This window comes from Capsicum annuum, chromosome 3 (assembly GCF_002878395.1).
Source record: "Capsicum annuum cultivar UCD-10X-F1 chromosome 3, UCD10Xv1.1, whole genome shotgun sequence".
NCBI lineage: Eukaryota > Viridiplantae > Streptophyta > Magnoliopsida > Solanales > Solanaceae > Capsicum > Capsicum annuum.
This window is the reverse complement of record NC_061113.1, coordinates 225,411,959-225,428,755: the sequence shown is the minus strand read 5'-3', so window position 1 is coordinate 225,428,755 and position 16,797 is coordinate 225,411,959.

Below are 16,797 nucleotides of genomic sequence, written 5' to 3'. Positions count from 1 at the left end.
TGATGCTTCAAAAAGATGTACAACCATTCAGTAAAATGATACACTGATTCATGGAAAGGTATGCTTGTTCAGAAAATACACACTGTTTGGACTAATAGACATGATTTTTTAGGAAAGGTTACACCTTTTTAAGTGAACCATTGGCACTTTTTAGAAGAGGCATGTTATGGCTATATAAACCTGCTTTCATCCATAGGTTTAGACATGAAAAATTTTCTGAAACACAAACTCTTCTTGTCTTCAAATATTCTGTGTGATCAATCAAACTGTTGAGTGAGTTCGTAGAATCCGTCAATTTGAAATACCGCTATTGTTTGGATTGAAGGTCATTTTATCCTGGGAGGAAAATTCCATAACCTCGGGTACAGTAAGGGGAGTTATTCCTTAAGGACACTCCGTGAAGTCGGGGGACTTGGTCTAAATTTCTATTTCATCTTTTTCTGAATAGTAACACACTTCTAAGATAGATTATTCATAATCTAGTGTTGAAGGTGTTAAGAAACTTCATAAGTTCTTGTCTTGAACTTGAACTTTCTTTGAAGTTTCTGTTGCTTATATACAGATTCTTTTACCCGAATACATACAAAATAACAATCTTAAGAAATAATCCAGAAGTTGAGCAAATGCTCTGCAACCAATGGCACCTGCGGAGAAGCCCAGAAAATTTGTGGGCACTGATTTTAAGAGATGGCAGCAAAAGATATTCTTTTACCTCACCACTCTATGCCTTCAAAGGTTCACTAGTGAGGATGCTCCTGAGGTACCCGAGGGAACCTCAGACAAAGAGCATCTCATGATTGTAGAAGCTTGGAAACACTCAAACTTTCTTTGTGGAAATTATATACTGAGTGGTCTCCAAGACGACCTCTACAATATTTATAGTGGGACTAAGACATCGAAGGAATTATGGGGGGCACTAGAACGAAAATACAAGACAGAGGATGCGGGAATAAAGAAATTCTTTGTTGCCAGGTTCTTGGACTTTAAAATGATAGATAGCAAATCGGTTGTCTCTCAAGTGCAGAAATTGCGAGTAATCATCCACGATCTTCTAGCGGAAGGTTTGATTGTGAATGATGTTTTCCAAGTAGTAGCGATAATTGAGAAACTACCACCGATGTGAAAAGAATATAAAAACTTCTTGAAGCATAAACGCAAGGAGATGACTGTCGAAGATCTTATTGTCTGACAACGTATTGAAGAGGAAAATAAAGCTGTCGAGAGAAGGTCAAAAGGGAATTTTGCAATTAATAGAGCACATATTGTGGAAGATGACCCAAACAATTCTAAAAAAAGGAAGAAAGTTGAACAAGGAAGGAATCAACCCAAGAAGAAATTCAAGGGAGAATGCTTCAATTGCGGCAAGATTGGACACAAGTCCACGGATTGTCGAGGCCCTAAGAAAGGAAAGAAAAAGAATCAAGCAAATATGATTGAATCCAATAAAGAATGCGATGATCTGTGTGCTATGTTCTCAGAATGCAACTTGGTGGGAAATCCTCGCGAATGATGGATGGATTCTGGTGCACTCGCTATGTATGTCCCAACAAAGAGTTGTTTTCGTCATTTGCTCCGGATTAAGTAGAATAAATGATCTACATGGCTAACTCCGCTACTGCTAAGGTAGAAGGAACAGGAAAATATGCTTGAAAATGACTTCAGCAAAGGTTTTGACACTTAACAATGTCTTATATGTTCTAGAGTTATGTAGGAATTTAATTTCTGTTTCACTTCTAGACAAGAACAGATTCAAATGTGTAACCATTTCTAGAAAAATTGTAATTAGCAAAGGAGAAATGTATGTAGGAAAAGGCTATCTCACCGAGGGCCTTTATAAGATAAATGTACTGAATGTTGAAATAGATAAAATTTCAAATTCTTCTTATTTGCTTGAGTCTTATGATTTATGGCATGAACGTTTAGTCTATGTTAATTACAAAACACTACGAAAACTGATTAACTTAGAAGTTCTGCCGAACTTTGAGTGCAATAAATCAAAGTGTCAAACATGTGTGGAATCAAAGTATGCAAAACATCCTTATAAGTCTGTTGAAAGGAATTCCAATCCCTTAGACTTAGTACACACTGACATTTGTGATATGAAGTTAACACCATCATGTGGTGGGAAAAAGTATTTCATAACTTTTATTGACGATTGCACTAGATACCGTTATGTCTATTTGCTAAATAGTAAGGATAAAGCAATAGATGCATTTAGGCAATATAAAACTGAAGTTGAAAATTAGTTAGATAAAAAGATAAAAATGATAAGAAGTGATAGGGGCAGAGAATATGAATCTCCTTTCGCCGAAATATGTGTAGAGAATGGAACTGTCCATCAAACTACTGTCCCATATTCACCTCAATCTAATAGAATTGTGGAAAGAAAAAAACAAATTTTGAAAGAAATGATGAATGCCTTGCTTATAAGTTCCGGTTTACCGCAAAGCTTGTGAGGGAGGCTATCTTTACAACCAATCGTATACTCAATAGAGTTCTCCATAGTAAGACACAATCAATTCCTTATGAAAAATGGAAAGGAAGAAAACCCAACTTGAAATATTTTAAAGTGTGGGGTTGTCTAGCAAAAGTCCAAGTTCCTATGCCTAAGAAGGTCAAGATAGGACCTAAGACTGTGGACTGTGTGTTCATAGGATATGCTAAAAGAAGTAAAGTATGTCGATTTTTGGTTCATAAATCCAAACATCCGGATACAAATGAAAATACGGTAATTGAATCAGATAATGTTGAATTCTTTGAAAATATTTACCCGTATAAAATTAGACATGAACAGTATAGTGGAGGGTCTAAACAACCTCGAGATGAACCAAGTGAGAATGTACATAATGAAGAGAATCCAAAATGTAGTACACGTCAAAGAACTTCTACTACATTTGGATCAGATTTTGTAACATTTCTCCTAGAAAGTGAGCCTCAAACATTTAAAGAAGCGATGTCGTCGTCAGACTCATCCTTTTGGAAAGAGGCAGTCAATAGTGAGATTGATTCAATATTAAGCAACCATACATGAGAATTGGTTGATCTTCCTCCCAGAAATAAACCTTTAGGTTCTAAACGGATTTTCAAAAAGAAGATGAAAGCGGATGGTACTATTGACAAATACAAGGCAAGAATTGTAGTAAAAGGATTCAAACAAAAAGAAGGCACTGATTACTTCTATACATACTCTCTAGTAACAAGGATAAAATTGATTCAAATGTTAATTGCCTTGGCTGCGGTATATGATCTTGAAATCCATCAAATGGATGTGAAAACCATTTTCCTAAATGGAGAATTAGAGAAAGAAATTTACATGGAACATCCTGAGGATTTTATGGTTCCAAAAAAGAAAAACAAGGTGTGTAAACTTATTAAGTCATTGTATGGACTAAAGCAAGCACCCAAACAATGGCATACGAAGTTTGACCAAACTATGTTGGCAAACGGATTCAAAATAAATGAATGTGATAAATGTGTTTATATTAAAGACACTCCAAATCACCAAGTCATTGTATGTTTATATGTAGATGATATGTTGATAATCAGCAGAGATATTTCTGACATAAATGCAACAAAACGAGTGCTCAAGAGCAAGTTTGATATGAAATACCTTGGAGTTGCAGATGTGATGGAACTCCATAAGGGTTGGCATTGTCACAGTCTCATTATATTAAAAATGTACTTGACAAGTTCAAGTATATGGAATTCGGTATTGCCAAGACTCCATTGGATGTGAGCTTTGCACTTCAAAAGAATGAAGGTGAAAGTGACTCACAATTGGAGTACGCAAGAGTATTGGAATGTTTAATAGATATAATGAATTGTACACGACCAGACATAGCATGCACTATTAGTAAATTGAGTCGGTACACGAGTAATCTCAACAAAACTCATTGGATGGCAATGAAAAGAGTGTTGGGGTATCTTAAATACACTAAAGATTATGCCTTGCATTATAATAAATATCATGTGGTACTTGAAGGATATAATGATACAAATTGGATCACCGGATCGAACGAAGTAAAATTCACAAGTGGATATGTATTTACTATTGGTGAAGGAGCAGTCTCTTGGAAATCATCCAAACAGACTTGTATTTATCAGTCTACAATGGAATCTGAATTTATCGCATTGGATAAAGCCGGTGAAGAAGTAGAATGGCTCCGAAATTTCTTGGAAGACATTCCGTAGTGGCCCAAACCAGTGACACCAGTATGTATACACTGTGATAACCAAGCGGCAATAGGTAGGGCAGGGAGCATGATGTATAATGGTAAATCTCGTCACATATGAAAGAGACATAATACCATTAGTGAACTTCTCTCTAGTGGAATTACCACTGTTGACTACGTAAAGTCAAAGGATAATGTGTGGGATCCACTTACAAAAGGCCTATCTAGAGAAGGAGTGGAAAGAACATCCAAGGAAATGGGTTTAAGGCCTAGGACAAGTCAGTATGACAGTAACTCTACCTAGCAGACTGGAGATCCCAAGAGCTAGGTTCAAGGAGATCAAACAAAGTTAGGTCTGACAGGTTTAACATTGCCAATTACCCAACCTATTCTCATGATATAGATAATGTTTAGTAAACAAGGATAAGACTTAAGGTTAAAAGTCTTTTAATAATTATCTAAATTTGGCAGATTTGACCAAATAGTTTAATGTATAGGATTGAACGTTTAGAAATAACCTAAGTGAGGGTAAAGTGGAAGCCGCTTCAAAGGGAATGTTAGTAAAGGCCTATTCTCTAAGCTCTCATGAAATCAGGACGTGTTCATAGCTGAAAAGAACAAAACCGTGAGAACCATAAACGGTAAAAGGTTGGTTGTGTGACATGTGTTGTCTAGGTGTACATTAAATCTCGATGGTTCAAAGATATCAAATCTACCGATTGACCGAGTGCATCTGATGCATGTTCACTACGGAAAGTTCAAAGGGAAACCCATTTATCCAGATGTAATCAGTCTTTGCTTGATGATCACATACTTGTCCATAAAACTTTTATGAAAAATAGTCATTCCCCATTCATGTGGGGGATTGTTGGGTTCAATATGTATGGAAGAAGTGTGAATGGAAAATGGAGAGAAAAATGATGGAGGGAGGGAGACACTAATTTAGAAAGTGTAATCCCAAATTGGAAAGTTCACTAAATCTCCCACATTGGTAGGAGAAGAGAACTATGAGACAAGAACAAGGTGGTGCCTCATGCTGTCGTCGTTGTCGCTCGCTCGGATCGGCTTCGAATTTGGATTTGGATTGGTCAAATGATCGATCGATGAGATCTATCTTTTTGGACAAAATTTATTTGATCAAAATCTGATCCGAATATACCAAAGGAAAAATGACAGAAACACAGAAAAATTTTCTATATTTTATCCTCCATTTATATGCATGTATACAGTGAACTGATGCACTATTTCGAATTGAACTGATGCAATGTTATGAACTGATGCTTCAGAAAGATGCAACCATTTAGTAAAATAACACACTGATTCATGAAAAGGCATGCTTGTTAGGAAAAGACACACTATTTGGACGAATAGACATAATTTTTCAGGAAAGGTTACACCTTTTTAAGTGAACCATTGGAACTTTTCAGAAGAGGCATGTTATGGCTATATAAACCTGTTTTCATCCACAGGTTTAGACATGAAAAAATTTCTGAAATACAAACTCTTCTTGTCTTCAAATATTCTGTGTGATCATTCAAACTGTTGAGTAAGTTCTTAGAATCCATCAATTTGAGGTACCGCTATTATTCGGATTGAAGGCCAATTTATCTTGGGAGAAAGATTCCATAACCTTGGGTACAGTGAGGAAAATGATTCCTTAAGGACACTCCGTGAAATCGGGAGACTTGGTCTTAAATTTCTATTTCATCTTTTTCTGAATATTAACACACTTCTAAGATAGATTATTCATAATCTAGTGTTGAAGGTGTTAAAAAACTTCATAAGTTCTTGTCTTGAACTTGAACTTTCTTTGAAGTTCCTGTTGCTTATATATAGATTCTTGTACCCGAATACATACAAAATAACAGAACTAATAAAGCTGATAAATCAAGAAGGTTCGCTATTTTGGCAACTTGTCAAGAAGTATTGGTCTCCTATCACTCAGTGGAATCTCAGCAAAGCTAACTACATGTTTGCTATATCATCTTTTACTTGGCACACATTGCCCATATAGTTGCAACTGCTATAGATGCTTGTCCTAACAAGCCACCATTAGGACAGTAAAGAGCTTAATATCGACCTATTTTTCATGAGCATGTGAATTTGATCAAGATGAGTAATTCAAGAATAACATCAACCAACATGGGGTGTTCAAATGAGTAAGAAAAGTAAATGAGCTAATGCAACTTTTAAGGCTCGCGAGGTAGTGAGCTGAAACTAACTGTAACTCATGCCAATCTTCTTGATATTGCATAAATGAAGTTTTTTGTTGCCTCAAGCCTCATTTGTACTTAAGCGTTTTATAGACTCACGCAATTATTCCTTGTTTCCCAAAATCAATAATTCTCAGTATGTCATGACACAATGATGCTACACTACTAACTAATCAGCTATGGTAATTCTTTCAGTACTATTGAAGTAGCAATAAATTTCAATGTCAAAAAGGTGCAATGTAATAAACAAAGAAACATAAGGAAGGATTTCCTCATAGTAACCCTAGGTCAACAAGGTACAATCTAATTGATAAAGAAACATTTACATTCCAAAGCCCTCCTGAGTTCGATCTATACTACATCCTATATAGGACCATTTTCGCTTACGACAAACACAATATTTTTTACTATGTGCAGATACGGATTCAAGATTTAAATTCTATGAGTTTAACTTTTTAAGATTTTTTGCAATGAACCTATTATATTTTTAAAGTTATGGGTTCATATCCACTATTTATTGCAATTATAGTAATTATTCACATATTAATTTATACTGATATTCCAAAGTTATGAATTCAGTTGAACCTGTGCTTGTAATGATATACCCCTCCTAATTACTTAACCAGCCATCGAGAGAAGCAAATACAATGGATATGCTGATTAATGAGATCAATGAAGTGACAATTAAAATAAAACCAAACGGATTTGAGTTGTAAAGCTTACTTCCTAGCTCCAATAAACCGACGCTAAATTTTTCTTTCCCCCGATGATTTACGGTACTAGAAATAATGTTGAATAAAGAAAAGAAAGGACCAATGTATTTGAGTTTGACCACAACTTCAGGTGTTACCTTCTTTTGCCTACATTTATTTAATCTTTTTAAAATCATAATTTATTTAGAGAATATAAATTATTTATTATTATTATTATTTTAGTTTTATTGTATATGTCGTTATTTGATCGCACCCGCAGTTTAAAAAATAAATGATAATTTTATAAATTTTATAAAATTGCTCCTCTAAAAATTACTTTAGTGTTTATTTTTTAATTGTCTTTTCTTAAAGAATTGAGCCTCAATAAAAATAAAATGATAATGATGTTATTAAATAATTGTTGAATAACGACAAATACATACAAAATAGCCACATGAGACGGTGGGATTAGTATTTTGTAATTTCATTTCCAATACTGGTCAAGCTATCCACTGGTAATTTCATAGAGTCCATATGATGGAAAAAGTTTATTGGGTTGTTTACCTGCTATCTATTTGTTGGCAGGAATGACGGTATTGCAGGCGTGACTGACAGGTAGCCCGTAAAATTAATTAAGGTCCGTGCAAGTTGATTCGAACATCACGATTATATATTTAAAAAGAAAATTTTACTGGGCTCAATTGGAACTATTTTCCTCTCTTTCGTAGTCATCCACTTCAATGTAGGATCAATATAATCATGCCTCAACTTCATATGTCTAATCTTACAACTGTAAGATTTATTCTTCGCAATAGAAATTGTGGCTTGACAATCACAGTGTATATATACCGGAGGCATCAGATTATTCTTTTTAAAAGGGATATTATGTCGGATTCAGCCATAATTTCTATTGCGAATGTTTCAAAATATGGCAAGCTTTTTTCAACCTTTTGGCAGAAGAGAAAATCTGCACAAATGTTTTCCTCAGTTGCCATTATTGACTTGCAATCTCTCTATATGTAAGCACTGACGTTGCATGGCCATTCTTTCTCTATAAAAGGAGTTTTCAGCTCATTGATTCAAGACACACCAAAACAAGATAGAAAAATAATATATAGAGAGAGCAGTGAGGTATTCCAAAGATTGTGATAAAAAATAATTTATGAAGGAAAAATTAGAGTGAGCGTTATTTTAGTAAGGTGGGAGTCGAAAGAGGGTTATTTCTTTTGAGTGTGTAGTAGTTACTTTGAGTATTGTATTTGTGACTACGGTGTAAAATTTCTTACAATAGTAATACCAGTTGCTCCTCTTGGTCCGTGGTTTTTCCCTTATTTAGAAGGTTTCCACGAAAAATTTTTGGTGTCATTATTTTTATTTATTTTTCCTATTATTTTACCACAAATACTTTTGTTGTTATTCGCGTTTACCCAACAAACTGGTATCAGAGCCCACGGTTTGCAATATCTGTTTTTTTAGGTAAACAATGGAAGCCAACACAAGTAGAATGATTACTTTAAATGACATTAATTATGCCATTTGTAAGGAAAAAATGAAAGATCTACTCTATGTCAAGAATTTTTATCTGCCGTTTTTTGACACTATAAACCCTCAAAATAAAATCGATGAAGAGTGGAACCTGTTGCATAGACAGGTTTACGGCTTTATCAGGCAGTGGGTTGACGATAATGTGTTGAACCATATTTTTAGGGAGACACATGCTCAGTCCCTATGGAAGCATCTTGAAAGTTTGTATGCTCGAAAAGACTGGAAATAATAAAATGTTCTTGATCAAAAAAATGTTGGGGTTAAAATACCATGATAGTTCTCTGATGACAAATCACCTGAATAACTTCATGGGGTTATGAACCAGTTATTAGCTATGGGCATTAAATTTGATGAAGAAATCCAAGGCTTGCTTCTACTTAGTTCTCTGTCAGACTTTTGAAAAACATTTAGAACTTCATTATCAAATTCTGCTCCCGATGGCATGATCTCTATGGATTTTTCCAAGAGCAACGTTCTTAATGAAGAAATGAGATGGAAGTCTCAGGGTTCCTCTTCTTTTGATGTCTTAGTGACTGGTGCTAGGGTGAGAAGCAAGAATCGTGGTGCTCAAAATGGAGAATACCATAGAAGCAAATCTAGAGGAAAATTTAAAGATATTGAGTGTTATCATTGTGGGTTAAAAAGGCACGCAAAGAAATTTTTTCGAAAGTTGAAGAAGGAGAAAAAAGACAAGGAGGAAAAGAAAGAAGACGACAATGAAAATTATGTAGCCATCGTCACCACCGAAGATCTTGTTACTGTCCTTGATGCAAATCTAATAAATGTTGCTTGTGATGAGTCAAACTGGATTGTGGATTCTGGTTTCACACCTCATGTGACATCAAGGAAGGATTTTTTCTTATCTTATACTCAAGGTAACTTTGGAACCTTGAGTATGGGCAATGAGACTGTTTCTAAGGTGGTTGGTATTGGTAAAATTTGTTTGAAAACTAGTACTAGATCTAAACTAGTATTAAACAATATAAAACTTGCACCCGATGGTCGCTTACACTTGATTTCTGTTGGCATACTGGATGATGAGGGATATGTTAGTACCAACGGGGGTGTAAAATAGAAACTCATTAAGGGTTCTTTGGTTGTGGCTCATGGAGACAAACATCGGGGTCTATATTGGACTATGGCTTCTACTTGTGCTAACATGGTGAATGCAGTTGAAAGTACTAGCTCTTTAACATTATGGCAAAGAGGCTTAGCCATGTTATTAAGAAAGGACTTAATGTTCTGGCCAAGAAGAAATTACTGTCAGATTTTGAAAGTGTAAAATTAGAAAAATATGACCACTTTTTGGCTGGAAAATAAAATAGAGTTTCTTTCAAATCTCATCCTCCTTCAAGAAAGACAAAGTTGCTTGAGCTGGTGCATTCAGATTTATGTGGTCTTATAAAGACAAGGACTCTAGGTGGTGCACTTTACTTTGTCACTTTTATTGATGATTGCTCAATAAAACTTTGGGTTTACGTCTTGAAGACTAAAGACCAAGTATTGGGTATCTTTAAGCAGTTTCAGGCTTCTATTGAAAGAGAAATAGGAAAGAAGTTAAAGTGTATTCGTACTGATAACAACAGTGAATATTGTGGACCGTTTGACCAATACTGCAAGCAAAAAGGCATCAAACACCAGAAGATACCTCCGAAGATGCCTCAACTTAATGGTTTGGCAGAAAGAATGAATAGAACCTTGATGAAAAAAGTCAGATGTTTGCTTTCTGAAGCAAAGTTGCCAAACTCCTTTTGGGGTGAGGATTTCTTGACCATTGCATATGTTACAAACCTATCTCTTGCTGTTGCTTTGCAAAGTAATGTACTAAATAAAGTTTGGTATGGGAAAGATGTTTCTTATGATCATTTGAGAGCATTTGGTTGCAAAGGTTTTGTATATATGCCCAAAGATGAGAGGTCAAAGTTAGATGTCAAGACAAGACGATGCATATTCATTGATTATGGCCTTGATGAGTTTGGTTAATGGCTATATGATCCAATTAAGAAGAAGATTGTAAGAAGTCGTGATATTGTATTCATGGAGAATCAAACCACTGAAGATATTGACAAAGCGAAGAATCTAGAATCTTCAAGTTCTGATGGTGTGGTTAGTCTTGATCAATTTTCTCATACAAGTGTGCATGATGTTGGGCTAGATAATCATGGTGACGCCCAGAATCATGTTCAAAATCAATATGTTGATGTTGATAATGACAATGATGTTGTTGTTGATGATGCTCCAGTTCAAGAAGTTGTGGATAAGTCAAATGCTCCATTAAGAAGGTCTACAAGACAGTGTATTCCTTCTTCTCATTATTCTCCTAATGAGTATATGTTACTCACTAATGGGGGAGAACCTGAATGTTATGAGGAGGCCATAGAAGATAAACATAAGGATCAATGGATTGAATCCATTCAAGATGAGATGAAATCTCTACATGAGAACCACATTTATGAGTTGGTGAAATTGCCTAAGGGCATGAGAGCTTTGAAGAATAAGTGGGTGTTCAAAGTAAAATTTGAAGAACACAACTTTAAGCCTAGATACAAAGCCAGATTGGTTAGCAAAGGATTTGGTCAAAGGAAGGGCATCGACTTTGATGAAATATTTTCTCTTGTGGTCAAAATGACCTCTATCGTATAGTTCTTAGTTTGGCTGCTAGTCTTGATTTAGAGATTGAGAAGATGGATGTAAAAATAGTCTTTCTTCACGGTGAACTCAAAGAGAAGATTTATATGGATCAACCTGAGGGCTTCTAGGTAAAAGGTAAAGAAAATTATGTGTGCAAACTTAAGAAGAGTTTTTATGGCATGAAACAAGCTCCTAGATAGTACTATAAGAAGTTTGAATATGTCATGAGGAGCAAGGCTACAAGAAGACTTCTTCAAATCATTGTGTATTTGTACAAAGTTTTTTGGATGATGATTTTATCATTCTTTTGCTATATGTGGATGATATGTTGATTGTGGACAAGAATGCTTCCCGAATTGACGAGTTGAAGAAACAATTATGCAAGTCTTTTGCTATGAAAAACTTGGGTCATGCTAAGCAGATTTTGGCCACGAGGATTACTCATCCCAAAGATGAAATAAAGATTTACTTGTCACAAGAGAAGTACATTGAACTTATACTGGAGCGTTTCAACATGAAGAATGCTAAAGTTGTTAACACGCCCCTTGCTGGTCATATGAAGTTGAGCAAGAAAATGTGTCCTACAATGAAGGAGGAAAAAGAGAGCATCACTAAAGTTCCATATTCCTCTGTTATCGGGAGCTTAATGTATACAATGGTGTTTACCAGACCCGATATTGCTCACACAGTTGGTGTTGTCAGCAGGTTTCTTGAAAATCCAGGAAAAGAGCACTGGAAAACAGTCAAATGGATATTGAGGTACCTAAGAGGAACCTTAGGAGACTGTTTGTGTTTTGGAAGGTATGATCTAATTTTGAAGGGTTATATAGATGCTGATATGATAGGTGACCTTAATAGCAGAAAATCTACTACTAAATTTTTGTATACATTTTTAAGGAGAGCTATATTATGGCAGTCGAAGTGGCAAAAGTGCGCCACACTATCTATAACTGAAGCTGAGTATATTGCGGCTACTAAAGCTGGCAGGGAAATGATATTATCATGACCCAACCCGACCTAAGGTCCTGGATGCGACGGGCATCCCGACCCATGAAGGCTCGAGATACCCCTGAACTCCTCCACCCACTAGTGAAATTATTCGCTCTGGGTCTAGGCCCGCACTACTTTAAAACACATCATTAGGGAGTAAGGCTTCTTTACTTATATACCAAGCATCCCTCCTGTTTTTTCCCGATGTGGGACTCCTGCCTAAGTTGGGGTATTACATACACCCCTCCTTATGGACTCAGCGTCCTCGCTGAGGTTTGTCCCACCGAATGGGATTTGCCTATACTCAATTTGAACTCTGACCCACATCGACAAGACTGACATAGAAGTAGCTTTGATACCATTATGTCATGACCCAACCCGAGGCCTTGGACATGACGAGCATTCCGACCCACGAAGGCCCGAGATACCCCTGTACTTCTCCACCCACTAGTGCTATTGTTCGCTCTGGGACCAGGCCCGCACGACTTTAAAATGTGCCACTAGGGAGTAAGGCTTGCTTACTTATATACCCAGCATCCCTCCTGTGTTTTGTCGATATGAGACTCCTTCCTAAGTTGGGGTGTTACAGATATGTCTCAAGTGGTTTTTTCAAAAACTTAGTTTGCACCAAATAGAGTACGTTGTCTATTATGACAGTCAAAGTGCAATAGACTTGAGCAAAAACTGTATGTACCATGCAAGAACAAAACACATTGATGTGAGGTATCGTTGTATTCGTGAACAAGTGGAGAACGAATCACTCCATGTTAAAAAGATTCACATGAGTGTAAATCCCGCGGATATACTAACAAAGGTGGTGTCAAAACACAAGTTTGAATTGTGCAAAGAACTTATCCACATGAGCTCTCACTGAAAAGATGGAGATACCTCATTCAGATACATGGGGCTGGAGGGGGAGATTTGTGGGGTCCAGCCCATAAATTCTACTGCCAATGTGTCATATTATGACAAGCTTTTTTCAACCTTTTGGCGGAAGAGAAAATCTGCATAAATATTTTCCTCAGTTGCCATTGTTGACTTGCAACCTCGCTATATGTAAGCAATGACGTTGCATGACCATTCTTTCTTTATAAAAGGAGCTTTCAGCTCATTAGTTCAAGACACACCAAAATAAGATAAAAAATAATATATAGAGAGCAGTGAGGTATTTCACAGACTGTGATAAAAAATAGTTTGTGAAGAAAAAATTAGAGTGAGCGTTATTTTAGTAAGGTAAAAGTCAAAAGAGGGTTATTTCTTTTGAGTGTGTAGTAGTCATTTTGAGTATTATATTTGTGACTACAGTGTAAAATTTCTTACTATAGTAATACCAGTTACTCCTCTTGGTCCGTGGTTTTTCCCTTATTTAGAAGGGTTTCCCCGTAAAATTCTTGGTGTCATTATTTTTATATATTTTTCCTATTATTTTGCCACAAATACTTTTGTTGTTATTTCGCTTTTACCCAACATATTAGACAACAGATCATCCTTTTTCAAAGGAATATTAGGCAACATCCTTTTTCAAAGGGATATTAGGCAATAGATCATTCTTTTTCAAAGGGATATAGACAACACATCATCCTTTTTCAAAGGAATATTTGCTAAGAAATATCTTAGTCATTCAACCTCAGTACTAGCTAACTCCAGAGTTACAAATTCTGATTCCATAGTTGATCTAGAAATAATCGTCTGTTTAGTTGATCTCCATGATACTGCACCACCACCAAGGGTAAACACATAACCATTAGTGGATTTTATCTTATCTGAATCAGAGATCCAATTTGCATCACAATACCCTTCTAAGATTGAAAGAAATCCACTATACAAGATACCATAATTCATGGTTCCTCTCAAAAATTTCATCTGTCACATTAATGCAGACCAATGCTTATTACGAGGATTATGAGTATATCTACTCAATCTACACACGGCATATGCTATATCAGGCCTAGTAAAATTCATTAAATGCATTAGACTCTCAATAATCTGTGCATACTTAGACTGAGCAACTGGTTCACCATTATTTTTTTTAATTTAGAATTAGCATCATAAAGAGTGGTTGCAGGAGTTACCTCCTAACATTCAAATTTCTTAAGAAGTCTTTCCACATAATGTTCTTGTGACAATATTATACCATCTTCACTCCTTATAACTTTAATTCCTAATATCATATTCACTTCACCCAAATCGTTCATATCAAAGTTAGTAGATAAAAATAATTTGGTACGTTCCACAAAATTTAAACATGTATCAAATATAAGCATGTCATCAACATACAAGCAAATTATCACATAATAATCGTCTATCACTTTTGTATAAACACATTTATCCACTTCAACAGAAGAAAAGTCGTCTTTTTTAAGACTTGATCAAATTTCTCATGCCACTGTTTAGGAGCTTATTTAAGGCCATAAAGAGATTTAATTAATTTACAAACTTTATTTTTTTATCGAGAAATTACATATCCTTCAGGTTGAACCATATAAATTTCTTCTTCTAAATCGTCATTTAAGAAAACTATTTTTACATCCATTTGATGGATAAAAAGCTTATGAATTGATGCCAAAGCGATTAATATTTGAATAAAAAAAATTCTTGTTACTGGTGCAAATGTATCAAAATAATTAATATTTTGCTTTTGAGAAAATTCTTTAGCTACTAATCGAGCTTTATATTCATCTATATATAGATCCATCCGCATTAAGTTTTTTTTTGAAAATCCATTTACAACCAATCGATTTTGCACCAGGAGGTAAATCAGTTAAAATCCATGTATTATTTTTCATAATTGAATCAAGTTCAATTTTTATTATCTCTTTCCAAAATTTAGCATCAGAAGAAGATACAGCTTCAAAATAATTTGATGGTTCATTATGAACAAGAAAAGTTTGAAAATCATTTCCATAAGAAAAATATTCTTTTCTAGGCCTTTTACTCCTTCTCAGTTCCTCAATATTAGAGGTCGATTCATTTGCTCTTTCAACAGGTGCATGAGAGATTTTATCACATAGTAGAAAAATATGTTCAAGGAATTAAGCATTCTTTGTCTCAGTTATAGTATTAATATCAAGTACATCATTTTTCAAGACAAGAAATCTGTATGCAGCACTATGTTCAGCATATCCAATAAGCATACAATCAACAGTTTTAGAACATATTTTCCTCTTTTTAGGTTCATGAAGAAGAACTTTAGCAAGGCAACCCCACACTTTTAAATATTTCAAATTAGGCTTATAATATTTTCATAATTCATAAGAGGTTTGCCAGTTCTTTTATGAGAAATTCTATTATATAAATGACATGCACATAAAATAGCTTCACCCCACAAATTATCAGGTGTATTAGAGTTAATTAACATAGAATTCATCATTTCTTTCAATGTCTTATTTTTTCTTTCACCTACACCATTAGTTCAGGAGAATAGGCGGGATTACTTCATGAATAATTCCTTCTTCTCCACAAAAAGCGTTTAAAGATGTATATTCTCCACCTCTATCAGATCTAATTCTCTTAATTTTTCTATTAAGTTGATTTTCAACTTCAGATTTATAAGACACAAAAGCATCAAATGCATCACTTTATTTCTAAGCAAATACAACTTAGTAAATTTAGAAAAATCATCAATAAAGGTCACATAATATCTTATACCACCTCTAGTCATAGTTTGTTTTAAATCACCCAAATCAGTGAAAATCAAAGATAACAGTTCAATTTCTCTATTAACTAAAAAACATGACTTTTTAGTAATTTTAGCTTCAGCATATATTTCACATTTATCAAAATTACTTGAATCTAAACCAGATATTAAACCCAGTGATTGCATATTATTTATATAAGAGAAATTAACATGTCCTAATCTAGCATATCATAAAGAAATAGACTCAATCATATAAACAGAAGCAGATACATTATCATTGATAATATTAAGTACATAAAGTCCATGATTACAAGGTCCATTTCCAATAAGAATATCATTTTTAGTTAATATGACCTCATTATTTTCAAATATAACCTTTATTCCAACTTTTTCTAATAATGTCATAGAGATCAAATTAATTCTGATATTAGGAACATGCAACACATTACTCAATGCCAAGGTTTTACCAGTTGTGAGTTTGAGAAGAACTTTGTCTTTTTCAAGAACTTGAATAGTTCTCAAGATCCTAAGATAAACAATTTCTTCTTCTTTCTCAACTGGGGTGTATAATATAAAATTATTTTTATTTATACAAATTTGTCTAGTAACACCAGAGTCTACCATCCAGTTTCTCACATTGGTCTCAATATTCATTTCTGAAATGACCACAATAATTATATCATCCATTTCAGTCAAATTTATTTTTGACTTAACAGGATTGTCATTTCTTTCACATATTCTCTTGCATTGAGATGCATTTTTTATAAAGATTTTATTATTAGGCATGTATCCAAGTTCATTTCCATACCTGTATTCTGCAGTACCATAATCTTCTGACAAACTGACTGGAATGAAAGCAGCCAAAGCAATACCAGCATTAGTATTATCAACGATCTTAGGGCCAATATTATGTGCCA